Source organism: Esox lucius, chromosome 15 (genome assembly GCF_011004845.1).
Source record: "Esox lucius isolate fEsoLuc1 chromosome 15, fEsoLuc1.pri, whole genome shotgun sequence".
In the NCBI taxonomy this organism is placed as follows: domain Eukaryota; kingdom Metazoa; phylum Chordata; class Actinopteri; order Esociformes; family Esocidae; genus Esox; species Esox lucius.
Genome location: NC_047583.1, coordinates 13,584,639 through 13,594,060, shown reverse-complemented (window position 1 = coordinate 13,594,060; position 9,422 = coordinate 13,584,639). Strand labels below are relative to the sequence as shown.

At 40.8% G+C, this 9,422-nt stretch overlaps 1 long non-coding RNA gene across 1 annotated transcript; it reads right to left on the bottom strand.

Annotated features, from left to right (window-relative positions):
- Positions 1–4,420: 4,420 nt before the first annotated feature.
- On the bottom strand, positions 4,421–7,590 carry LOC109616668. The gene is made up of 3 exons (XR_002197906.2): positions 7,307–7,590; positions 7,121–7,192; positions 4,421–4,627 (listed from the first exon to the last, which is right to left on the bottom strand). It is a non-coding gene; the product is annotated as an uncharacterized LOC109616668 (long non-coding RNA).
- Positions 7,591–9,422: the final 1,832 nt, after the last annotated feature.

Below are 9,422 nucleotides of genomic sequence, written 5' to 3'. Positions count from 1 at the left end.
TTGAGCAACTACAAGAAAAACTTACCTCTGTTCCTATACTAACTTCAACCACCTTTCCATTGTTCAGAAAGCCTCACTAGGTTAGGTGGCGTGTTGTATCATTAGCAAGATGATCCTGGGAGAGAGTGATAGCTTGTGCATGTAGACTATGTAACGCTGAAAAGAACGACTGTAATTGTAGCAGCATAAAGCTACAGTTACTAGCTCTCAATTGGGCTGTAGTGCAAAGATTCTGAGGGTACTTAGGTCGAAACTAGGTGGCACAGAACAGCGATGGGTTGCCCGGCTATCTGTTTTTGACTTGGAAGTGAAGTACCGGCCAGGCAGCGGTAATGCTGCTGCTGATGCTCTCTTTAGACAGGAGTTTGCAGGGGAGCCTAAGCCTAACTCAGACACAGAGTGGGATGACTGTGTGACAATTTGTAGCCTTTTGAGCAGAGGAACAGCTCTTGATTCTGACCTTGTCACCAACGGCCTGAAATGCTGTAGGGTCAGACAAATCCGTGGTCTAAAGTCAAGTGACAATGAAATCAGTCAGTCACAGGGCAATACTCTTACAGGTTATAGCAAAGAGCAGTTGATAGAATTTCAGAGCAATTATCCTATCCTGAGAGGTTTTAGGAAGTTTTGGGACAGAGACAGGATGCCACCTTATCGAGAATGATTTGTCTTGTCTAAACCTGTCAAACATCTTCTGGAGCAGTGGGGTTACATCAAGCAGATAGAAGGGTTAATTTACCATGTAGTGGACATCCCCATGTTTGAAGGAGCAAGTATTGAGTAGCATAAACGATAATGTGGCACATCAAGGAATTGAGTGCACAATCAATCTACTCAGACAGAAATGCTTTTGGGTGGGAATGCATGGAGATGCAGAAAACAGGGTTAAGAAGTGCCAGAGATGCATACTTTCCAAGATCCCTCAGCCTAAGATCCATTCTCCAGTGAAAGCATTCTTGGCATCCAGGCCTTTGAACGTGGTAGTGGTAGATTTCACAGCACTAGAGCCAGCATCAGACGGTCGTGAAAATGTTTTGGTGGTTACCAATGTGTTCACCAAGTTTACACAGGCATATGCAACCAAAGATCAGAAAGCAGGTACGACAGCGAAAACCTTACTGCAAGAGTGTTTATGAAGTATGGGGTGCCGGAAAGGTAACACTCTGATCAAGGTAGAAACTTTGAGAGTGAGGTGATCTCTTAATTGTGCAAACTTCATGGCATTAAAAAGACTCCCTATATGCGCAGGGAAATGCACAATGCGGTAGGTTCAATAGGACACTTCATGAGCTGCTACACACTTTTCCACAGGAAAAGAAACAATGGTGGCCTGAATATTTATCAGAGCTAGTATATATGCCTACAATGTGACTCCACACTCCACCACTGGGTATTCAACATATTACCTATTCATTGGGGTGCAGCCACATTTGCCAGTAGATTGCCTTTCTAGGGCTAAAGAATGTTACGGACAATAAAACATGACTGGTTAACTGTGCATCAGGAGAGATTAAGGGATTCACATAACAATGCTGGAGAGTATTCAGAACAGTGAGCCGCAGATCGGATTGCTTTGCAGAATGAGGTTTACTGTCCATTGGTCTATCTCTGTCATAGACCGTTGGGGTCAGATAAGATCCAGGATGCTTGGAGTCATACCGTTTATAAGGTAGTGAGCTAAGGTACCAATGAGTGATCAGTCAGACTCCAAAGTAGAAAGCATTTCAGAGTGGTAATGTTGTGGTAATGGAAAACGTCTGTTATTCTGGTATCCATCGTCAGACCATCGTCAGACCATGGGGGAAAAGGGGTACTAAGTATATAGGGCCCTGACGTGTAGAGGGGCACTAGAACATTTTTGAATACTGAATAAAGATGGGAGGGACCCCTAGAGACCGCCTATGTACAGGGCCCAGAATTTTGTGTTACACCCCTGTCTGTCAGTCACCAAATGCGTCAGTAACTGCAAATGTCAAGGTTGAGAAAACTGATGCCCAGGGACCATGTTCAGATAATGCCGGGAGCTTGAACCAGATTTCAAGAGCACCACAAACATAGATAATGTTGTAAATTACTGTTATGGTCCAGCATTGGAATCCCACGATGTACAGTTGCAGACATTGGGTACAGAAGATCATGAACCTGAGCCAAGAGGTAGTGTACCTGCTCCTGTTCCTAGACTTAATACTGTTTGAATGCTGAATTTCTCAGGCATTGGGAATGTAAGGGGTTAACAGTTTGTTAACATCGAAATGCTGTTGTGGTACTTCAATTCAACAAACGTAACAAATACGTTAAGCCTAGTACTTTCTTTTTCTTTCTTGCTCTTGTTGAAGGAAACACGAAATATTCACCTGGTGGGCAGAAGGTCTTAATTGCCAGGTTCCCCCTCGTGCTTTTTTTTTTTACCCTATTGCAAACTCTTTCAAAGCAACATCATTTCCGAAAAAAGAGAAGAACTCCAAATCAATGTGTTCAATCTTTATTTTACAGGCTCTGCAGAACGCCGATGTCATCTGTATCTCTTCCGACAAATAAAAAATAACGGTTTACCTTTTTGCTTTTGATTTCCATACGCAGGGACTGAAATTTTATTTCAAAGACAGATTCAGGACAGAAGAACAAAATGGTGTTTTAGTTATTTATTTAACCTCAGACCCACATGTTTTAGATAAGCATATCTGTGTGTGTGTGTGTGTGTGTGACTTATATTGTGTTCAAAGGAGATGTGTGGAGCCATTGCTTCACAGAGGCTTTTGATGTCTGGTTCTTTGTGTGTCTGGATCTCAGTGTGTGCATGTCTCAGTACCCTAATGATCCAACCTGACTCATTATCCAGGCTCAGGACCTGTCGCTGTCGCATAGCGGGCACATAGCTACCCTCACTACACACAACCCGCAAATTACTCCAGCTTAGCCCCACACTGGGAACTGGCGGCCTGCAGGTTACCATCTTTAATGGCCCCCAAAGGAATCATACACTCGTACCTAGTGTACTGTACATGTAACAGGATTAGAATATGCATAGATTTTGAGTTTCTTCATAATTGAGTTATTAAGTAGCCACCTGTTGGGAGTGTTTCTGCACCCACACATTCACGTGGGCACGTGTGTATATATTTCACCCGTCATAATCGGTTTCCATTTTGTCAAGTAAAACTAAGAAACATGTAAGGTTCGTCTGGTGTTTTCATTGTTATTCAGATTTAGCTAAAATCTGCAACATTGTATATTAGCCTAAAAACGACCTAGCCTCTCCCTCTTGTGAGACGTCCACACCTTTTTCTTCACACGAAACATGGATATTGTATGTGAATATTGTATGTGTATGTGCTGAAAACCTTTACGCATGTGTTCTGCCGTGTATCCAGGTAGGTGCTCCATTTAGAAAGCAATTAATTGAAATTCACTGCTAATGTCTTTGTGATGAAGTGGGTTAATGGTAGATTCTGTGTGTAATATAATGTGTAGAGGGAGATTTGTGTGTACAGTTAAGCAAAGCGAGAAAACCCTTCTCTGTGTTTTATTGTATTAGATGAGAGATATTTTAGAATAATCAGGATATCAAGATTAACACTACTGTATACGATGACAAAACGTCATAAGTTGTTCTTGTAACATTGTAAGTATTCGCATGTGCATTCAGCAGAATAAAGTTGCCTGGCTGGAGACAAGTGTGTGTGCAGATGCAAGTGGAAACTTTTACACAGTTGGTTCTATCGTGCCTAGCCAGAACAAAAGTGCCTTGCAGAAATGTAAAGTTCCTTGTCCCCTCGATTGTATTGCCACACACAGACAATTACATACACACATCATTAAGTATCCAATGTAATCTGCCAAGTTCATGTGAAGTTGGATGGAGTAGGGTTAAGATTAATGTTTGGTTGGAAAGCATTGGTGTCGGTTTATCTCCATTTGAGGCATATTGTTGGATCTGGATCATTTTGTTGGGTCTGACAAGTTGTATCTGTGCACTTTCATCTTGTAGTCCTGCCTCTGTAGTTTAGTTGATCTCTGCAGATGGTTGTAGCTGACAGATCCAGGCCTTGCCTTCTGTAGAGTTTTGTTCATCTGTTTTACACTATGGTGAGCATTCTTTGGTCGTCCACTGTATAGGTCACACACAGTCTACCAGGTTGTTAGTAATAGCCGACCTCACCAGTACTTTCATCTTTTTAATGTATGACACTCATGATGGCCCGGTGTTGTCAGACAGCAGAAATAGACTTAAAAAATGCAATGCTGGACTCAAGACTTGTCCATGCACCAACAGAAAATGACAGTGACCTCAAACACCTATATAACTGTGACCTATAGAACTGTGTTACTTTCAATCATCAATGAAGCTTTCAAAATACTAAATGCATTTTTTTTTTTTTATCTGTAGCTAAATACAGATTACATTTCAGATTACCTTAAAGCTAACCAGTGAATTCTTTGTTTGGACATGTACATTTTTGGCTAACAGACACTGAACAACACAACACATGTTTCTCCAAGGTCTCTTCACTAGATGTACTAATCCATTGAAGATGCACTGACGTCTGGGAGTGACTACTTGCAGGCTGTGACACCATCCTGTCTCAAATGCTAATGCTCACTTTCTCCTCACCCCGATCTTTCACTCCTGTTCATAAGAGGAGAACACAATTGAGAAAGGCGCCAGGGTGATATGCGTAATGTGACAGGGCGTTTTTTTACAGTCATTAGAGGATGTGAAGCTGTGAAGTGCCATGATTGGTGCCAGGCCTGCCAGTTGCTGGTCAACAGGCTGTTTTTTTCTGCTTAGCACTGACCTGTCCTTGGCACTGAGACTGAGGACCAGGACCGGTTCAGGGAAAAATGCTTCTCTTCCGCTCACTTGAAACTCCAGAATGTTGCAAGGTCTGTTTGTCTTTAACATTTAACATAGTATAACCTAGATGGCTCACACTAATAATGTCTTGCAGCATTATGTCAGAACAAATTTCCAAACAAAATTCAAGAGGTTCAATCAATCTATAATAGCTTTGAAGGCATTCTCAACCTCAAATTTATTTCTCCCAGCTATGAGTTCCAAAATGTCTGGACATGTATGGTGTCTTTTTGTTGTTGTCAGTATAATCTCAAAAGGACTTCCTTTGTTTTTGATGTAAATCATGTTGCTGATTTGGAGGTGTTGACTGCCTACATAGCATTGGCCTGCATGCTTACTGTTTATTGGGTGGGATGTTAATTCGTTGTGGCTCCCTACTTGCAGCTCCTCTCCTCATCAAGACCAGGGCTGTCTGCAGAGTGGGGTCACTTATTTTAGGAGCTTGGTGCTTTTCGAAGAGCCTGTTATGCATGCCTCAACTTCCCAGTGAACAGTTACTTTAACTTTTTGATAAGTCATACAGAGGACCTCCCTGTCATCTCTTTTATTGCTTCACAAAATGTGACACTTTGCCTCAAACCAGGCTTACCATATTCTCTCTTTTTTTTGTGTTGATGCTAAGTCACTAACTCATTGAAACTCTGTCTCGGTATGGAATGATCCACTGTTTGAGGATGTTCTGTTTGAGTGTGTCTCCTCCATCTCAATCATTCAACTCTGTTTTATGATACTGGATGTTAGCCTGGAGCAGAGACTTCCCTGCTGTGACTGGCTGCTACACTGAGCAGTCAGAGAGTTCCAGACATATTGTAGAACTAATTGAAGTCAGTAGTTACTTATCCAGGCTGCTGTTCTTCCTTGACACACTGCCTCTAATCATTACTGTCCTATGTAAAATGGCTATTATATATATATATATATATATATATATATATATATATATATATATATATATATATATATATATAGTGGATATAAAAAGTCTACAAACCCCTGTTAAAATGCCAGATTCTTGTGGTGTAAAAGATTGAGACAAAGATAAATCATGTCTTTTCCATCTTTAATGAGACCTATAACAAGAACAATTCAATTGAAAAACAAATTGAAATCTTTGAGGGGGAAAAATAGAAAACTCACAATAACCTGGTTGCTTAACTGTGCACACCCTTAAACTAATACTTTGTTGAAGCACCTTTTGATTGAATTAAAGCACTCAGTCTTTTTGGGTAGGAGTCTATTAGCATGGCACATCTTGACGTGGCAATATGTGCCCTCTCTTCTTTGCAAAAGCGCTCCAAATCTGTCAGATTGCGAGGACATCTCCAGTGCACAACCCTCTTCAGATCACCCCACAGACATTCAATTGGCTTCAGGTCTGGGCTCTGGCTGGTAAAGCCATGCTTTTGTGGATTTGGATCTGTGCTTTGGGTCGTTGTTGTGCTGAAAGGTTTCTTCAGCTGTCTAACGGACGCCTGAAGGTTTTGTGCCAAAATTGGCTGGTATTTGGAACTGTTCATAATTCTCTCCACCCTGACTAAGCCACCGGTTCCAGCTGATGCTGCCACCACCATTCTTCAATGTGGGTATAGTGTTCTTTGGGTGATGTGCAGTGTTGTTTTTGTGCCAAACATACCTTTTGGAATAATGGCCAAAAAGTTCAACCTTGGTTTCATCTGACCATAACACATTTTCCCACATGCTTTTGGGGGACTTGATGTTTGTTTTTGCAAACTTCAGCCTGGCTTGGATGTTTTTCTTTGTAAGAAAAGGCTACCGTCTTGCCACCCTACCCCATAGCCCATTCATATGAAGAATACGGGAGATTTAACAGGGGTGTGTAGACTTAATATACATTGGGGAGAACAGGTTCTTGATACACTGCCGATTTTGCAGTGTATCAAATACCTCTGTACCCATGATAAAAAAGGCCAGTACCTTTTCTCCCTTCTATACGAGAAGTAGCGTATCTCTGGGCCATATTCACACACAGCAGCAAAACATGTTTGATTGGAATGGAATTAATGCGAGGGACATTCATGTAGTGATTTCACTTCGTTCATCCACCAACTGTCTGTGAATCCAGCCTACCAGGGCGTCAGGAGCTGACAATCCAACTCGGATGTCAGCTCCTGCACTTCTTTCAAGTCATTAACAGATCCACTCAGTCATGGGTGAACAATGAGTAAAGCAGAGAGCTGAGCACACACACCTGGGGGCCTCAGTGTTCAGAGTCATTAAGGAGGAATGGGTGTTGTCAATACTCACAGGCTGAGATCTGGCTGTCATTAAGTCCAGTTTTCAGTTGTACCGGGTGGTGTCCAGACCAAGTGCTCTGACCTAGGTAACAGGTTTGGAAGGAACAATCATGTTAAACAGTTTCGACACTCCAACAAGCCTCTCACTTCATGATGACATGGGTGTGACAAAGTGATAGTCATTAGGACATATTACCTTGGTTGTCTTGGACACCAGGATCGTGGTGGTCTCCTTGAAGCAAGTGCTACAGTCTGTGACAGGGATAGGCAGGCTGGCATACATGCTAGCATCATGTCCAGGGATGCCATCTTGACCGGTGAATGTTCACTCTTGAGAATGTCCCTGTTTGGGACCTGATACTATGATTTTAATTTGTGCGTAATCATTTGTATTTAGTTTGGGAGTTGTTTAAATGTTAGAACATATAAACATCACCCCTATTTTGAATGGACCCAAAATAATTTGAGTGAATAAATATTTTGAACATTTAATTGACATTACAATGCAACAATTCAACATTCCCTCCTTGGGGCATAGACTTAGTCTGTCAAGAAATCATGGCAAATGACGGTATCACATTCTTGTCACGTTATTGGACTCGATGTTGCTTTTGTAATTAGGGCTTATTACTGTATTTAATGTCCATGCTCATCCTTTACCTCACCTACTATTATTCTGATTAATGTAATCCATTCCAATTCATTAAATTCCCTTTGCAGCAAGGAGATTACTTGGAAGCCAGAGGTGTAAGCAGATTTGGAAACACCAAACCAATGCAACATGGTAAAGTAATGAATGCCAGTTGTGTGCAGAATGTGGGTAAATGTAATGTACGCTTCATAAACACAGTTGAATTGTCAAACCATATGTATCTCAGTGGTGTTTCCTTAGAGGTAAAAATGATATAAATAAATACACATAAAATAACATTTGATCCATTCTATTAAGTATAAGAGAATAAACCTTTCATAGAACCATGCCAAAGTCAATTCAATCTATTTAGTCTAGCAGATGCTTTTATCCAGAACAATTTACAGGGGAAATTAGGCACAAGTTGCTATTTATGGGTGAGTTTCCCTATTCCCTTTATCTGAATGAAACCATGACATATCAGTGACCAAAGTACTGTGAATATGTGTGACTCAGCCTAGTCGCTCTTATTGCATATATATATATATATATATATATATATATATATATATATATATATATATATATATATACCAGGCAGAAATTAATGTCTAACCCCATGCAACCTATGTTAAAATAACCTTTTGAGTATCTACACTACATACTAGACATAAACGGACTGTCGCATGGGTGTATGCGGCGAAACGCTGTGACAAACAATTGTTAAGGCTTAAGGTTAGGTAACACTATAATGTGGTTAAGGTTAGGGTTAAGGATAGGTATACAAAAATTAAGGTTAGTTAACACCACTGTGTTTAGGGTAAAACATACTGCCTATCTTTCATGATTCTGGCATGCATACCATAGCACGATATGGTAATGAAAGGAATTTGCATATCACTTACACGCAAAAGGAGATTTCCATACGTGTATTGTACATGCAATGACATGCAGTACCATTCAAAGAAACAGCATACCTTTGCTAGCACTTATCTTGGGCTTGTGAGTAAGGGGGTTAGTATACTCTGCCAACAAGAAACTAAATAAGGTTGAGTTCTCATTTGAACTTATAATGTGGTCCATATTAACCCTTTGGCGCGTACGATCACACCGGTGTGATCAATCTAGAGTGGTCCCTGAAGCGTACGATCACACTGGTGTGATTAGAACGTCATGTTTAGAAGGCACCATTAGCATGCTTAGCTACAAGTAACGTAACAATGGCTGGTCAGACCGCGCTGTTATTTACTCACATTTAGCTCAAACAGTGTTTATAACTTTATTTCCTGATTGTAATTGTTTCAAGACCATACTGTGATATTAACCAGGTAGAAAGCATTCAAATCGGGACAAGAAGTGTTACTCACGTACCAACAGACAGCCAACACTAATTCACAAAAACAAATTATATTAGCGACTACTACCAATCAAAACCATTGCAAAAACTTTCTAGAAGTTACGTTCCCCGTTGTATGCATTTTATATAGTTTATTCATTTTCACTGCACTGATTTACTGGTCACGATTTGTTAGCTAGCGGGCAGCTGATGTTTGCTAGCGGTTTGCTGACGTTTTCTAGCTAGCTACAGTTATAAATCAACCAACTTTTGCAGCTCTTAGAATTCGAGTCAACGAGAGAAGCTTGCAATGCAATGCATGTAGTGTTCCTTACCTAGCAAGGT